General features: G+C 38.9%; 1 protein-coding gene across 9 annotated transcripts in view; it reads right to left on the bottom strand.

The window, feature by feature from the left end:
* Nucleotides 1–19,137, bottom strand: part of LOC149285889 (teneurin-2-like) — a 771,075-nt gene that overhangs the window by 178,038 nt on the left and 573,900 nt on the right. The gene's annotated exons all lie outside the window — the stretch shown is intronic.

Genomic DNA, 19,137 nt, shown 5'->3' with positions numbered 1-19,137 from the left:
TCTGTGCCAGCCACAGACAAGGGGAGGGGAGCTACATATTCTAACCCACATCATATCACCTAATAGTTTTTCAATTTACCTTCGAAATAAATAGGTCCATCTGCAATGCGTGTACATTTGACCTCATTCCTATCTAATTCCAGTTCTTGCAAATGTAGCAAACATTCAGCCAACCTGAAGTTTCAATATTTATCTTGCCAGAAAAGAAGTATTTTTAAGGTAGAAATGCTCAAACAGCACCAAACCTACACACACACACACATACATACATCAGGGGCGTAACTGTGCAAGCAACCTCGGTTTCGGTTTCAAAATAGTTTACAAAGGGCCCCTTCCGACCTGGAGGGGTGCCGTCCACGTTAAAAGAGCCTATTTTTAATTGAATTGGTATGAGGAGACAGGAACAAGGGGTCACAATGGGCCCCCTAGAGGCATAGGCCCCATGTGGATACACCACTGATACACACAGACACACGTATATATATATATCATTACATAAGTTATGGTGGGTAAAAGGTGATAATTGTTAACCTTATTTGCATGTGCCTACCCAGAATCCCTTGTGGTTGTGAAAGCACCATGAGATTTCTGAGGGAAAAGCAAGCCTTCTGGCTTGTCTGGTGTCTGTAGATGAGTGTTTAATAATACTTCTACTACCCCTTAAATTTAAGTGGAAGGGTTTCCATCACCTTTTACCCACCATAACTTATGTAATGATATTTCTTAGCTAGCCCAAGCCTCTACTATTAAGCCAGTATCACAACCTCATGCTGACGAGTCCCATGAAGGATGAAACAGCTGTCCGTGAGTGGTGATCTGGCTATTGTACCTCTTCCTGAGTTTTGTCTAAAGGCTGTCTTGTACAGCAGGCAATTACTTTCAAGGGATCCATGTATAAAGTGGATATAGAGGCAAAGGTGATAATTGTTAACCTTATTTGCATGTGCCTACCCAGAATCCCTTGTGGTTGTGAAAGCACCAAGAGATTTCTGAGGGAAAAGCAAGCCTTCTGGCTTGTCTGGTGTCTGTAGATGAGTGTTTAATAATACTTCTACTACCCACATATATATATATATATATATATATCCAAGGATATTGCCAAAGTCTTACAGGATTTTAACAACAGAAGGTTATTTCTTTCTATTTTTATACTTCAATATAGAAACAGGAAAACGTAAAATTTGCTGCAGATGAGATCCATCCCTCCCATCTAATTTAATTTCCTAGCTATTAGAAATTCGAACCATAGTTGCTCCTTAGCCTTGTCTTATACTCAATATAACCTTAAGTGCATCCGTTGGACTTTACATTTGTGTATTGTACTGGCCTCTACCACTCCTACTGGAAGGCCATTCTGATTATCCACCAACCTCTCAGGGAAGACATATTTTCTTATATTACTTAATTATTAATAATTCATTAATAATATTAATTATTTTCTTATATTACGCCTAGACCTTCTGTTTTAGACTAGAATTCTCCCCTGGAATGAAATGTACTTTCTCTTGTAGTCTATTTAATCACTTTCCATGTTACAATGTTTCTACTGCATGCCCTCTCTCGATTGTGTTCTGTAAATGACACACTATGGTAAAGATACACATCTATGTTTGCTAAGCAAAGTAAGGCATCTTCTCATTAGCACCAGTTATAGAGTAGGTCTTAAAAATGTATTGCATCATAGCATGATCTCACAGCTACCCATGGTTTATTTCTGTATTGACAGTAGGTTGGAAGATAACAATTGGAATCCCATTATTGAAAGCACATACATTAAATTTGTCACTTTATTCATGTTGGCATGTTAACTAAATAAGCGTGTGTTAAGATATAAATATAATTATATAGCATTTTTGGTAATATATTCCCTATAACACCAATTAATTTTGAAGTGCTAGTTATATTCTGCCATGATTGGCCAAGCCAATTATGACTATGTTTTGATTAAGTGTAATTGTTTAAAAATAATTGTGTTACCAACATATATTCCAATGTCTTCTTTGTCGACGCCAGACTGTTGGCTATTATTTCCGCACTGACCCTGCTCTCAAGGTATCAGAATAATATCTAGCAGAAAATAAACGTGTATCATAATAATTGTAGAAGCCTGTGTTGAGGATATATATATATATAAATACAGATATATACACTATATGTCTTGCTTTATTAGAAAGTATCTGTTAGCATACCCTAAGGGTTAACAGTTCTACACGGGGCTTTGGTTTTGTAGTTTGTGAAATGCATAGGGAAAGTATACATGCCAAACTGAATATGATATTTCAACATCAAGAGCTTGCACTTGAGGACTATGAGGAACCTTTGTAGAAGACAACAATACACAGATGCCTCTTAATTGCCCCACTAACAGATTAAATGCACACACACAATTTAGTTATTTACTCTCAAAATGCTGGCAATAACATAAATAAAAAAAGATGTTCCAAATCGGTCGAAGAACAATGCAGAAGTTATAATAAGAGGACACGGAGAATCTTCTGTTCTGTGTCGGGGAAGCAGCCTTATGAGCTATATCAACTTTCAGCACTTATTACAAGGCATCATTTTACACTGTAGATGCATTATCAGAAAAGCAGCTCACGGCCTTGTAAAGGGATATCCAGCAACATGCTTGACCAGTAAAGTGAAAGATCTTACACGGGTTTAATTTAAAGGAAGCACTTCGTCTACACTCAAGTGATACCAAATCAAAGGTGACAGATTGAAACCTGTTACCTGTATAATGTATTCTGTCTTTCCACATGGGATTATTTAAAGGCCACAAGCGCTTTTAGTAAAGGCAATGGAACTATGGTTAAAATGCGGTAAGGATGCAAAAGGTCCAGAATCTCTACCAAAGGGCTAGTAAGAGCATTGGCTGACTCCCCAAGGGCTTCGTTGATGTAATTGGGGATGCCTTGAGTGAGAGAAGGATGCCTTGGGGTCATCCTTGACTCAAACCTCTCCTTCATCCCTCATATTCAGTCCCTCGCCAAATCCTGCCGCTTGCACCTAAAAAACATCTCTCGTATCCGCCCATTCCTCACCCAAGAATCCACAAAAACACTCGTTCATTCCCTTATCATTTCCCGTCTTGACTACTGCAACACTCTTCTGGTTGGCACTCCACTGTCTCGACTCTCTCCTTTACAGTCTATCCTAAATGCCGCTGCTAGGCTCATCTTCCTTGCACGTCGCTCCTCTTCTGCTTCCCCCTTTGTGAAACCCTCCACTGGCTCCCAATTACCTTTAGAATTAAATTTAAGATCCTGGTACTGACATATAAGGCCATCCATAATACTGCTCCTCCGTACATTTCTGACCTCATTAGCAAATACTCTCCTACTCGATCCCTACGTTCCTCCCATGGGCTAAGGCTCTCCTCCTCACTCATCACCTCTTCCTTTTCCCGTCTACAAGATTTCACTCGAGCTGCCCCATATCTCTGGAATCTACTCCCAAGGAACCTTCAGCATTCTCCCTCCCTCCCAACTTTCAAGAAACATCTAAAAACCCACTTCGTCAGAGAAGCATACCATCTTAGCTGCTAGAACTTCCTTGTCATCGATACAACCCCCACAATACCTCTCACCCTTTCTCTATGCCTTATGTTTGTCACCCCATTTCCCTCTAGATTGTAAGCTTGCGAGCAGGGCTCTCTCCACCAAATGTATCGGTTTGTCTTAGTCTGTCAATTCTTGTCTTGTCATATCCCTTGAATTTATGTATTGTATTAAGCGCTGCGTAAGCTGTTGGCGCTATATAAATAAAGGATAATAATAATAATAATGTAAAGCTGTTAGGCCACTGCCAGAAGCCTCAGCAAGTATTTTATTTGCAATTATGTAATAATGTAATCAATAGGGTGAACAATGACTTAATGTACACCCTGACTGGATCCTTTCATGTGTTTTCTATTAAGTACTTCCATGTCCCCAATTGTGTTTTGGACAGTACTGGGACACTTGGCTAGAATTACCCCAGGCAATTAGGGGTGCCTTAACTATACACCTGCTAAATACAAACCTGGCATAGGCTACCCAGAGCTCCCTCTTTCTTCTGGAATAGTGGCTTCATGAAGAGGCAGGGCTAGTTGAGTATAGGGCTGGGCTATAATACATAGGGGTGGGGAAAGACCCAATAAACAGCCCTTAATTTGGGCTGTGGATACGAGCAAACTGGAAAAAGGTAGAGCCAACGCCGCTTCTCTGCCCACAATAAAAATAAACTGGCCAGGAGACCCAGGGAAGCAGGGCTTCACCCGGAGAGTTCCTGGGTATGGATACATCATTTTATAGTAAAGGTGCCACTATATCAATATGAAAAAATATTTAGAAGCTGATAGATCTCAACTAGAAGTGATTTTGTTTCCATAAAGAATAATACGTACGAGCATGAAGTGCTATTTTTAGAGCAAATTGGACAATGTATTCAAATCTAGAATATAGTTTGTCCCATTTAGACCTATGCTTTCATGTTACTTAAGTGTTGTCTGTATACTGTATTTATGATCATATTCTAGCTTTATATCACTTTATCGACTATTCACATGGCTTTTGTGATGATCCACCTGCATTTGAGAATTTCAGAATTCAGATAAGCAGGTTTTGGATGTTATATTCACCTTTACCCTTCACTTTCTATCTGTATCTGTGGGAATTCAAATATGTAACTGAGGTTTAGAGAGAGATTAGATTAAAAAAAAAAATCCATCCGGCATCTAAATGTCCCATTTTTTCTACTTTCATCCTGTATCAGTGATAGTTTGAAGCTCGATTTCCATTTAATGCAGAAGAATAATTCTGCGCTCTGCAGGAGGGAACTAGAATGGCTGTGCTTGAATTTAAGACACACTTGCTGCTCAATACAGTAAATGTGAGATTTTTTTTGTTCTAATGTGAGACATCCAGCCCAATATAGTGTCATCAATTCATAGCAAATAGGTTAACCTGATAGAGTAATTTGGAAACAGATATTTTCCTTGTTGCTCAAATTGAACGATATGTCAGATTTTTATTCCACTGCTATTTGCTGTACATTCATTTTTCAACGTGCATGTGTTTAAAAAATATATTTTATATATATATATATCCTTAATGGAATATATCACCTGTCTGTCTACCTACCTATCAATTGTATGCATATATTGGGATGGAGAGAGAACCTTATTCTAGTATATTCCCTATTGGCTCTACATACCATCATATCTCTCAACAGTCCTGATTTCCAGGCACTGCCTCGCTGTCCAGAGGACCTACCCCACTGTTCTGCTTTTGTGGGCAGTAAGCATCATGGGCTGGTTAGGGAGATCATCTGCATACCTAAGAACTTCTGGGCTCCGGCTACCCGGAGCCTTCCCTTGCAGGACGCGGCCAGGACTGCCCACTGACATTGGCGGTCCCGCTGACGTTGGTGGGCGGTCCCGCTGACGGCAGCGGGAAACACCCCCATTTAAAGGAAAAATGGGCGGGGAGCGGGGCGTGTCAAGACCCCGCTCCCCTGACCCGTAGGATTCAGGTCTTGACCCAGAGAACCAGAGGAGCAGCGCTCACCTGGCAATCTCCGGGTCCAACCCGGAGAGTTCCCAGGTATGATCATCGTATGTTTAACACATGGCTATATCCAACAATTGCTACACATCAATATAGCTATACATCTAGATACATTATTCTAAAATATATATAAAATATCTTTCACAGCAATCCACAGAGATTAAAGATCGGAGAATGCCTGGTTTTGCTTAAAATCAATTTGTGTTAGTGGCAGCTTGCAACAAAACTCGCATTGGGATGTTGGAATAATCGCAGATAAACGAACAGTTCAGAACACATTAATAATCTCCTCAGTGGGATATGTGTAACAGAGATAATAGTTTCTTAAATCTTATTTTTTTGTCTCTCTAGATGTGTATAAGATATGGTTGTACTGGAAAAATACACTGGAAGCATTAACGGCAATGGGTTAAAAACTTATTTAATGACAAGCACAATATTTGGAGGGAATCACTCTTTTTCAGATACAAAATGGTTTGTTAAGTGCATACAAGGATTAATCAAGATGCAGCGAAAGTGACAAGTTAGGAGCCCTATTGTGGTCTATAATAAATTATTGTGGGGTTTAACTGGGGCCTGGCTGGAAATGTCAAGGTGGCCCTGGCACTTTAAGTCTCAGCCGCTGGCCGCACGCTGCAGCTCTTGATTTGCCGCTGGAGCTGGCCAGTGGTTGGATGGAGAGAGTTGACGAACCACTGGGGGCCCATTAAGGCCCATTGGCGTCCTACTATAGTTAATTTAAAGGGGTTAAATGGTTTATTCTTTTAAACCTATCCATAGTATTGGAGGACAGACTGCACCCGTAACTTGTCTGGTGGTTTATACAAAAATATTATGGATATAATAGAGATATATCCTTCCAGCATTACCCAATATTTCCTCTAGGACAGTGTCCTAATGCCGGGCAGTCCACTTTAACACCGGACACCTAGCAACCTTAATGTCCATTAGTATTTGACAGAATTTGCAAGATGCAGCAATTATTTCAGAGAGCGGCAATTATTATTGTGTTATTTATGCATCTGAGCATTTGACAGCTCCCAAAACAATGATGCGGAGAATGAAAAAAACTTCAATCCTTTCGCTCACCTATTGCCATGTTAAAAGCCTGTATCTAAGCAACTGATACGCTGTTAAAAAACATCTTGATCTGCATATGTGACTAAGGTTTAAAGACTCTGGGTTCATTTGCAAAGCCATTCATACATTATATTAATGTGTTCTGGACACAAAGCCTCGGCTAAAAGGATATCCAAATGTTAAGCAGACATAGCCAGCTTTTTTGTATTATTACCGCTAATAACTACGTGGTAATTAATGTTTGCAGAACATTGATTAAGGCAACGAGAAAAGGATTTACTCTCTTAGTTTAATACCTAATATTTGCTTAAGCAAGGGGAAAAATAACCTCACTCACAAAAGCAACACTTGATTCAACATAGTTTTGGTCAAAAATGGGTAGGATTAGTGGTAAGCGAATGAATGGTTTTGTACACAGAGTTCCGACCTAATTATCAATACTATTCCCATGGCAGCAAATTATTCTGGTACAAGTTGCTCTACAGTACATTTTTTCTTCAGGACATAAAAATTAAATATTGTTAAGAGGACAGGGGTGTAGGTGGTAAGGAGCAGCTGAGGACTTTACTTGGTTCAGGCCTAGGGCAGCACCCTACCAAAACACCCTTTTATAACTTATCTACCTGAATCTTGTAGCTAGCGAACAAAATAATCAGTTTCGTAGCTAAATTTCTAGTGGACACAACAAGAGACGCACAACAAAGAGAAGGAAATGATTTTGGCTGCTGTATCAAGGGGAAATTAAAGTGCAGGGAAGCTGAAACAATTTTCAGATAAAAATAAATCAAGGTGCACCTGATATAACCGCTGCCTCTGTAATGCAAACAAATTGTGACCTCAGAGTTTCACCTCAATTTTAAAGTGGATTCCATTTATTTGTCTGAACTTGGGAACGACAATGATTTGCCAGTCACTGGCCTCACTTAAATGTGTGTAAACGTGCCGGTCGAGTTGGATATGAACAATGGTCACCTCATGATTTCCCTTCCACTGACCCTTGGTGTTCAATAATTCTGTTTGAATATATAGATTGCTAGTTCAGCAAAACAGGTGCTTTCCACCATTTTTATTCTGAAAATACAGGTCACTTAAACAATGTTTATGCAATTGTATTTTAGAGGAGTCACTAGTACAGTCAAATGACAGACCATAAATCTCGTGGAAAGCTTCTTATTACTAATAGTGACCTTAAATCAAACGGCCCCATCAAATAAATAACTCGTTTTCATGATGAGCAAGAAGCAGGAATCCCAAAAAATCAACGTTCCTTAAAGACAACACGTCTGCACAATGTGAGTTTTGGAAAATATGTATTTTTAGTGTACAAAAGCACCAAACTACCAAGTTTTATTTATTTTCATACACTGTCCTGAAGTTTAAAAATTCCCGCCTGAAATTTCCTCATACAGTACACTTCACATGTGACTAGTGTGTCACAAGAGTCAAAAATGTTAGATATGCTTGAACTATGAATCCAGGCCTAGGGCTAGTTGTAATAAATTAGCTCTGGCCGGTGGGTTCTAATTAAATAGAATAAATATTACTAATTGAGATATTTCCACTGTGGTAATTTCATTTCACAGTGTTGACAGTGAGAAGATAGAAATAGTGCAAGCTATTTGGTTGTTAAATGAATAAATTGTGCTTACTATCACAGACAATTACTACAGAGAAAAGGTTCATCGGTTTCCTATTCTCTTCACCACCGTGGCGAGCTCAATCTTTAGATTTACAACCCTGCATGTGTTTCTTATTGCGGGTGACCTTCATATTGCTATGATTTGGGATTTCCCAATCACAGCTTGATTACAGGTTTAATTTCTATCTCAGCAGCTTCAAGTTGAGAAAAAAAAAAATAACTTCCTATTTTTTTTTTTTCTTTTCATTGAACCCGGTTGAGGGGGAGGTTTTTATTACTTTAATTTTATACTTCATAAAAGAACAAAACGAGGGAAGAATATTAAGAAAATGTCATCTTCTGCTATCAGATGATACTATAATGTGATGTAGCCACAAATTCTCGCTATAATCAGTCAATAATCTAAAACTGCCTTTTTTTAAAACAGGAATCTTAGTGCTGTTCATTAATTATAGTATAATATACACTACTGTTCAAAAGTTTGGGGTCACTCAACTGTTTTTATAGGAAAGAAGGACATTTCTAGCAGTAACATAATTGCAAAGGAGTTTTCTAAGCTTAAACTTTGATTACCGAACACAACGTGCCTTTGGAACGCAGGAGTGATGAGAGTGATAAATGGGAGTGATATTCCATCTACAACATTAACAATGTCTGCGCTGTATTTCTGATCCATTTGATGTTGTTTTAATGGACAAAATGTGGTTTTGTTTCAAAAACCAGGACATGTCTCAGTGATAATAAACCTTTGAACGGTAGTGTATATTAAACCTTTAATGTTTAATTCCTACGCTAGTTAGCACAAATTCACAGGTAACAAAAATACCATAGAAACATAGAATTCGACGGCTGATAACAATTCAGCCAATCAAGTTTGCCCAGTTCTCCTGATGTAAAGACTCAGACCTTAATTATAAATGACACAGTGTTAGATTTTAAACAAAATTTTTTTAAATTGTCTTTTTTTCCATTGAAAATAGCATGATAGGGTTGTGGTCCTTGGTGTCCAGTGCTTCAGAGGTTGTCCCCTAACACAAATATTGGATGTTATTTGTGGCTAGTCAGTTTTTTTATGAAGCCAACTGATTTCAAAATGAGAACAGCAGGTAGCAGCTTAATGCTGATTTCAAACACTCCTGCTGATGATCATCAGTTAATAGGTTATTTTTACCCTCAGATCTGGTAAACGTAAGTTTCAATTTTATTTGAGAGACCAGGATATATTTTAATGGACCAAAGAGTTTTAAGGAGGCACAATTGTGTTTCAGATTAAATTTGGTATTAAAAAAAGAAAGAAAGATGTTTTTGTAAAAAGGAAAATGAGTACACATAAACACTAATGTAAGATACAAATGACAATATGGAGAGCTATTTGCAATTGTCAATAAATTGCATCTAAAAAATAAAACAACAATTTGAATATAAAAACAACCATTGTTATACTCTTATAGTTCGTATGAATGACACTGCCTATTTCCACAGCATTCAATTTTAAAGCGACATTATAGGTGTTTTTACTAAAAGTGGCAGGTCCAATATCCCCTACAGAATGGCTCACTCGGAGGCTTACTAGATAGCTGGATCAATCAGACTTAGGACTCTTAAAGGGACACTTAAAGGGGCATTTTAACTTTCTGTGTACATGGCACGGGTAGCCGACAGCTCCAGAACTAATTAACAGCCTTATCCAAAAAAGTGGTACATAGCCAACTCTGGGGAAATAACAGGGTCTCTGTGATACAATTAGCTCAACTGTGATATATAACTCATGGCTCTACTTAATATAAATCAACTTCTGCCACAAAAAATGTGACAACTGCACCAAAACAGAATCTATTTTTTAAATCGTAAGTTGCATAGAGAACAAAAAAAATAATAATTCTGCCAGTCTTTGTTCTCCAGGCGAAAATTTGTTGAGATTTACACATAGCACGTAGGAGCAAAGGGAAAGAAAGACTATGAGGCCATGCCTTGCGTTAGAAATAGAATTATTAATTATACATCTATGTCAAATCACACAGGCTTGCTTTGTAACCTGTTGAGCAGACATGGATGCTTTCATGATTTGTCCTCTAGACTATGAAATTTACATCAGGATGCTTTGTCTGTAAAGATAATTTTTTTTCTTTGAGTCTGAGTGTCTTTATATTCTGCTGCCCATCAACGTGAGTCAGGCTCAAGGTCACTGACCCAACACGGTTTAGAATTTAATAAAATAATCTGTGTCAATAATGATAATCACATAGTGATTTAAATCCCAATGACAAATTAGTTTTAAGAACAGCTTGTCTGGTACCATTCAGAAAGACTTACCCTGGTGTTAAACTTTTTAATGCCACAATTTATTCATAAGCCATAAAAATAATGTCCTTCACATGTACCAGATTGACTGTCAGTCATTGCCTTAGAAACATGACTCAGAAAGATATTATTCCAGAATCGGTATTAGCTATAAACATGGGACACAGTTCTTTCCTTAACACAAAAGAACACACACATATACATAATATATATATATATATATATATACATATATATATACACACACATACATATATATATATACACACAAATGTCATTCTTTTGTGTGTGTTTATATAATGCAGCATTTTTTTTATGAGGGCCACAGACTGAGTTTTTAGAATAAAACTAGAACCAGAGAGGATAGCAATGTTACCCCGCAGGCTAAACAGCATCATAGCCCACTAAAACATATATTTTTCATTTTGCATATAACACATACGCATTAAGTTATTCCGCTATCCCCTCTGTCCACTGTTCCTAACATCTCTATCACTTTTAAATACCCCCAACAGATCAAGTATGGCCCCTTGGTGTCAATCACTCCATTGGCTCCTAATACCCTCCAGAATTACAGAATCAAGCTCCTGACCCTGACCTATAGAGCCCTTAACAACTCTGCAATCCTCCATATCTCATATTCAAATAAACTCCTAACCGCCCTTTTTGTTCCTCCCTTGACTTGCATATTTTTCTACCATTACTACCTCTTTCCACTTTTGTATTCAGGACATCACACATGCTGTACCACTTCCCAACCCTATTCTGTCAGATTTCTTCCTCTTACTCTAATTTCAAATGTTCTCTAAAAGCCCACTTATTCCGAGAAGCATACAATCTTTCCTCCTAAAACCCTGAACCAGCATGCCAAGGAAGCCATCTGCCATGTCCATCTGCAAGATCAAAAGAGTTCTCCATATAGCTCTTGCTTCAATCAACTAATCCTCACCCAAACAGCCCTTGTAAGCCCTCTCCTCATTCCATACAAGTATGTTTTACGCATTACAGTGCCAAATATTTTCACTTTCCCATATAGTACGCACACTTGGCAACTTGCCAGAATGTATTCCTAGTTTTCGGGACAGTTAAAGATGCTCACACCCCAACCATTGAAAACTATTTCTTGTCCATTAAAGTATAACTGTTGCTAGCGCCATTGCTTCTTACCGCTAGCTCCATCACTGGATGAGGCCACACACCCAGAAGAGGACAAGCTTTTCTTTGAATTTCCCAGGTATATACATAAACACACTACCATTCATACTGTCACGAACCGGGGGAGCAGGTCTGATAGGAGCCCAGGTGCAGGGGATACGATGGGCTCTGTCTGTACCTCACGATGCATGATTGCCTGGGGTTGTTACAGACAGGCGCAGGAAAGAAACCACAGACAGAAGATCAGGATTAAGAGTTGTATTGCATATGATGGTACAACAATATAAACAAGGAAAGTCACTTGGCAGGAAGCCCTCTGGTTGGGGCACACACAGCAGGAAGCCCTCTGGTTGGGGCACACACGGCAGGAAGCCCTCTGGTTGGGGCACACACGGCAGGAAGCCCTCTGGTTGGGGCACACACGGCAGGAAGCCCTCTGGTTGGGGCACACACGGCAGGAAGCCCTCTGGTTGGGGCACACACGGCAGGAAGCCCTCTGGTTGGGGCACACACGGCAGGAAGCCCTCTGGTTGGGGCACACACGGCAGGAAGCCCTCTGGTTGGGGCACACACACGGCAGGAAGCCCTCTGGTTGGGGCACACACGGCAGGAAGCCCTCTGGTTGGGGCACACACGGCAGGAAGCCCTCTGGTTGGGGCACACACGGCAGGAAGCCCTCTGGTTGGGGCACACACGGCAGGAAGCCCTCTGGTTGGGGCACACACGGCAGGAAGCCCTCTGGTTGGGGCACACACGGCAGGAAGCCCTCTGGTTGGGGCACACACGGCAGGAAGCCCTCTGGTTGGGGCACACACGGCAGGAAGCCCTCTGGTTGGGGCACACACGGCAGGAAGCCCTCTGGTTGGGGCACACACGGCAGGAAGCCCTCTGGTTGGGGCACACACGGCAGGAAGCCCTCTGGTTGGGGCACACACGGCAGGAAGCCCTCTAGTTGGGGCACACACGGCAGGAAGTCCTCTAGTAGGGGCACACACGGCAGGAAGCCCTTTAGTAGGGGAACACACGACAGGAAGCCCTTTAGTAGGGGCACACACAGCAGGAAGCCCACTTGCAGGGCACACGGCAGGTTGCCCACTTGCAGGGCACTCGACTTGAAAGTCCACTTAGTGGGGCGCTGGCCGCAACTCAGGAACAAATCAGGGAACAAAGCAGGGACCAAAGCAGGGACCAAAGCAGGGACCAAAGCAGGGACCAAAGCAGGGACCAAAGCAGGGACCAAAGCAGGGACCAAAGCAGGGACCAAAGCAGGGACCAAAGCAGGGACCAAAGCAGGTAGTCCTCAAACGTCAATGTCAAGGCCCAGACTGCAGGGGTGGGCAGGTTTATATAGGCTGGCTTGATCAGGTAATACACTGCAGCTGGACCTGATAATGAGTCTGAGTGGTTCTGAGTGGCAAGGGCGGCCACTAGAGGTTGGAAACGGGAATGAGAAACTCAAAGTTTAAACAAGTCCAGCCAGCGAAGGGTGCAACGTTACACATACACACATACACCAACCATTAAGAAAGAGCTTTGCATTTATAAAACACTCACAAATATAATCATCCAGACAGTAAAAGTTAAAGTAGAGTATTTATGGCATGGCAGATTAAAAGCAAAGGAAAGATGAGGTATGTTAGAAATGGCTATTGTTGTAAAAGGATAAATGGGACAATATACTCAACCCACAATCCAAATAGAGCATAAGGAAATCCTAGTGCACTGTTCCTGAATGCCCTTGCTTGCTAACATAAGATAGATTCTTGGTGGCAGCCACCCACCTGCCAAAAATATTAGGTCTAAATTAAGGATGTGTACATATACTCAATATTTTGTCCTGGAATGATGGCACGATTATGGGCCTCAAACAAATGACTCATTATTCTTATTTGTTGTACTTGTGTCTCCAATGATTGCATTTACAAATGTGATAGTTCATGGCTTAGAAAGACAAAATCACTGGATATCTCAGGGAAGAAGAAGCAGCTGTATATGTCCGATTTCATACGTCTGTGTTGCTGTCTGATGGAGCTGCAGCGGCTGCTGGGTAAACATGCTGTACATAGTCTCCTGAGAAAAGAAAACCTTATTTCTATCATTGCAGCCTCGCTGCACTCTGTGAGGGAAAGGCTGGTGTCTTGTCTTCTATTTGTTGTAGATTATTTCTCCTCTAGTCAGCCACGCACCGTAAGTGTAAGGAAATTATATATTAGAAAGCAATTTGTCTCTCATTTACTCCTTATTTATTTCAGGATTTTCCGAAATATTACATTGACACAACAAGGCTGTAGCTTGGCAGCTGTTTTGATTTCTTAGAAATTGTTTCTTGATATACACTAGATTTATATACTGTTAGCAATCGGAATATTTAAGTGATAATATTGCTAGCGTTGTCTCTCAACAATGTTGAGACAAACATACCTGCAAATGAAGCGAAACCATTTTTACACAAATCTCTTGAGATTTAACCATTTCAGTGTCTGGTAACATCCCCATACGTGTTAACTTGCCTGAACATCCCATACCACCTCAGGAAGAGGAGACAGCCTGGTCAAGAGTAGCTCTGAAATATGGGGGGGACAATGGACAATGCTAGGTGGGACAAAACCCCCCACCCCGAGATCTAGTGTGTACCAAATATGAACACCGCTCCAAGGTGTCTCATACCTATGTGACTAAACTTCTGGTGGTCCGCTTTTCATAATCTGGATTTTAGGAGGCATACAGCAATGACACAAGGTACTCCAAGGTTAACGTCTTACTTCTCTTTCTTATATTTATATATGCAAACATATTTTTTGTGGTAGCATCAAGTCTTTTGTATGTTTTGAGTTAAATAATAAAATGTATTCAATACTTAAAAGACACATATGATGACTATGCTTTAAGGTCATACAGAGAAAAAAAATTGTCTTCTACTCTTCTTTGATCTGCTGACCTGTATTTTTTACATATCATTTCACCAGTTTATCTTCATGGAGATATTATTATCTAGTGCTAACAATTTACACAGTGAAAACTTCATTTGATGGAGTAAGAGATAAAGCCCTGCTCACAAGCTTACGATCTAAACGAAAGGCGCAAAATGTGAAACAAGGCATGTAGAGGACACCTGGTAACGTCCTACAACTCCCAACCACCAGAATTTAGTTGTTCTGCATCCATATTTTCAAATGCACTAGCCTGCTTCATCTGATTATCTATTAGCAACCAACAATTTAATATATTAAAAAATATATATTTAGTTGCTTATATTAAAAAAAAAATCTTTACTTTTATTATTTTTTTTTTTTTTTCTTTGTATAGGTTTCCAATCAGATTGTCTGTAATATTCATGGTTTGTTAGTATTTCATTATATGGCAAACACATTTTCCATTATATTTGTAAAAGTTGTTTTTCAAGCATCCTCAGGAATGTTAAATAACCAGGAATATTATTCATATGATATGAAGTGCACTTGTAAGATTTACCATGTTCGGAAAGGAAATTAATACTACTGATTTGTACCTCATATTGGGACTAATCGCTAAGGAATCCAACTGAAGGAACAAAATAAAATAGATGTGAACAGGCTCTTTAATTATTAAACACTGCCATGTCTTCCTATCTGAAATAAAGCAAACTGCTATTTACAGATATATGTCCCCCTAGATTCAATCTTAATTCCAAGATTAATGTGCAATTACATCTCAAATTATTCATGAAGTCGTTCTGCAGTTTATTGCAACAGGACCTTCTGTGTTCATGTGAATCACCTTAAGTACAGAACACAGTTATTTGATTTTGGAGAACCAGAAATGGTTTTTAATAACCCTTATTTTGGGATTATTAAATAATGAAAAATCACAGCAGTTGACGGTAGCGATAACCACAGTCCCTTTCCCCCCTGGGAATGTGATGAGTGTAAATAGAAATATGCACCAACAGAAGCTCAAATAGTGTTAGTGCAGTACATATGTTTTCTGTAAGTACAGACAAATGCTTCTCTTTAACCCTTTTGTCAACAGAAGTAACAGATGTATGTTATTTCATCTGATTTCACAGATACCTTTGCAATACTTATATAAAATAGACAGAAGCCTATACAGTTAGGTGACTTTCTGTGTAGTAAGGCACTTTTTATTTTCTTGCTGCATGTGAAAAATACTGCTCTAAATCTATAGGTCCTGAAATACTGAGCTTTCCATGACAATATTTCAGTTACAACAAGAACAACCAATTTAAGGACAATTAGCTTTGTATGTATACAGTACCACTAAAAGAATGATATGCAGTGTAGACTGGCCCCATCATAACTGTGTGTGCGTAAAACATAAGCTTTCAGGACTATAGACGGCTCTTTTTTAGATAGAATCCATCTGAAGCAGAGACCTCCTGAAATTTTATATAGCTTTACATATTTTTCTATGTTGACCCAATATAAAGGTATCAACTTAAACTCCATTTCCTCTCCAATATCCTTATTTTTACATAAGCTAAGAGACCCATTGCTAAGAATAAAATACTAAAAGAGCGTTTTTATCTGATTTGAACATTGTCAAAAATGTCCAGCCAGGCATTGTTTTATTTTATTTATAAAATATATTTACAAAAAATATATATTTGAAGTTTATCTTTATATATTCTACAGGCAAACTAAATTAATTTTTTTTTTTGTGTGTGTGATTGACTAGGACAAAATCTTTGAGAGCTTTGAGAGCCAACCTGGATTTTTTTTGGAGTATTTTAATATCCAATGCCTTGTTCCATAATGCTAATGAGTGTGTGTTTTTGGAGCTTATCAGTAATTCTAATTAAAATAAATCATTGTTGCATTTAAGCTGCATGTTCTTCACTAGCATTAGTGTAAAGACGCCATGACATTAGTTTATGAGATTTTTTTCCACATCAGATGCGTATACTAATAAAAAATATATATTTTAACATAATTCTCCTTAGTCATATGATTCTAGATTTACTGTAAAATGTTTCATGCTTAGTAAAAAGTAAACATTGAAACGTTTTCACTGTTTAGATTAATGCAAGTTGACGATTCCTTGAATTGTGATGGAAAGGTACCGTTGTTTCCCCACCAAATTTTTTTTTAAAAAAATACACAAATTGACAGTAGAGAATAAAGGGTTTTTTTACACCCTAATGCCTCCTAACAGTTTAAATGGCATAAGAGGGACACTTTTGCTTTGCATGGGTAAGAGTGTGGCTTTGCTAAGGCTCTTAAAACATCACTTGCTTTGTGATGTCACGTATGGTCACATACAAACGCTATGTTGCTCATGATGTATACAACAGCAGAAACTCATTTGCGGAAAGACTCTTTTTCCACCGGAGGTTCCAAAGGATAAAAAGTGATTCTTTTCCTCCCATTTTGGCTCCATTCTAGAGTTAGTTTACTGTGCTACACCCGGAAAGCACAAGTTGATTATGATTTGAAGGTGATGCTTTGAGCTCCTCTGATTCTCATAGGAATGAAGACTAATATTATCTGAAGAACATATCATTAACCTCCACTGAATGAGGACCATGCAATTTACCACTGTAAATGCTTGCAAACTTGCATCCACAGTTCACGAAATAGACAGATTCAGATTAAGAACAACATGTCAAGTTGCAGGCAGGTTTCACCATTCCTCTCTAAAATTAGCAGTGAGCGAAATATAAAATAATTCATATTATATAGGTCAGAGACCGACAAATGCGACAGCACAACACTGCTTCATGCATCAGAGGTGCATTTTGTAATCAGCTATCAAACAGTATAAATTGGCCCTCAGTCATCTACAAAGCTCGTTATAAGCAATTTTTTCCTATTCAAGTTAAATTTGATTTAATGCAAAGTATTTCCGTTATGACCATTCTCTTGCTTACCGCTCACATCAAACAAGTCATTAGCATACAAGTATATTAGCAAAGGGCCAATTGACCTTTTCAAAAAGTCTTGTCTGATTTGAGTTAATTTTGTTAGGGAAAATAAAATAACAAGAAACCATTGCGTGCATTCATATCAGAAAAATGAAAATACTACAGCATTGTTACAGTACCTGTAAGTATTTTTTTGCAGCTAATTTCCCTAGAACACAGAAAAAAAAATCTCAAATAATAAAAAAAAAAACAGCTGAGCACCGAACCAGCAAATTAAAAAAAGGCTAAAATTAAATTAACTTCAGCTCTGTTATGCATTATGCATATTACTTTTAAAAAATTAAACCTGGCATAGCAGAATAAATGTGGACATCCCTAAGGGTTTAGAAGAGAAACAACTAAGCCTGTTAGTTCTAGGCACATTTTATTGGGACTGGAATATAACCTGTCTGCTGTGTGATTACTGATGTGGAGCACTTTAACCCCTTATTTATTAATATTGTCCACATAACATCATCATGAGTTGGGTATGGGCCCAAACAGCTGTGGAAATCCATGTTCCTGGGCTACGTGGCATTCACGGCTTCTCGGTAGTGTTGTTTTTTCACACATCCTTTTCAAGCTAGAAAACAAATCTCTTTGGGGATTTGTAATAAAGAATGCTATATAGCTAGCTCCGCAATATACCCACACAATTACAGCCATTAAATGACAGTTATATAAAATGCTGCAAAATGTAATCAGAACTGACTTGTTAGATGTTTACTTGGACTTTTGATGGAAAGGAGCCATGAAAACATCCACACGCTTTCATGAAAAACAAACATTATGAGTTTATATTGGTGTTAGCATGGAAAGAGTTAAATACCCATGTATACAGGCAAATCTGAACGGAATGTCCCGAATTTGGCAGCTCACAAGGCTACTTTTATATACCGGTACCTCCATTTATTTACCTGTGCTATTAGCTGGCAGGGATTTATTCATAGAGCTGGGATTACCATGGAAACTTCAAGGATCAAGGAGACAACTCTTGATCTTCCAGGTTACCATGTCAACCTGAGCTGTGTGTTGAACACACATACACAACAGTGATACCAAAAATACGACATTTTAACTTTGCCTGCATTCAAAACAAGGATTATTGTACTGACTCCTTTTCACACTGTGACAAATCACTTGATCTTTATGTATGGCTATGGTTAGACTTCCATCTCTTTTGAGACAAATGCTTTCTGAAGCTGTGAAGCTTCCAAAGGAAAAAAAAATCTTAAAATCAGCCAACTTGGGGGGAAAAAAACTGGCTAATTTACACGAGCAATGGTTTCTTTCTTCCAACAGCAACTCTACAATTAGTAAATTTGTTTGATATTATCTTAATTTCATGTGATCCTGTTGAAGCTTAAGCTGATACTGCGATTAAAAACATTTATATGTAAGCCCGCATACAGGACCGGACTAACTGAACACCAAATCAGCCCTTGGATTGGCAGATGGGGTGATTGCGAGCGTTTTCAGCAAGTAGCCCACATATGCCCAGCGTACCAGATGGC

Source organism: Sceloporus occidentalis, unplaced genomic scaffold, assembly GCF_023333645.1.
Source record: "Sceloporus occidentalis isolate IW3139 unplaced genomic scaffold, rSceOcc1.0.p SCAF_75, whole genome shotgun sequence".
Classification (NCBI taxonomy): Eukaryota; Metazoa; Chordata; class Lepidosauria; order Squamata; family Phrynosomatidae; genus Sceloporus; species Sceloporus occidentalis.
Note: the sequence above shows the minus strand (reverse complement) of the source record. Positions and strands in the feature narration are given on the sequence as shown.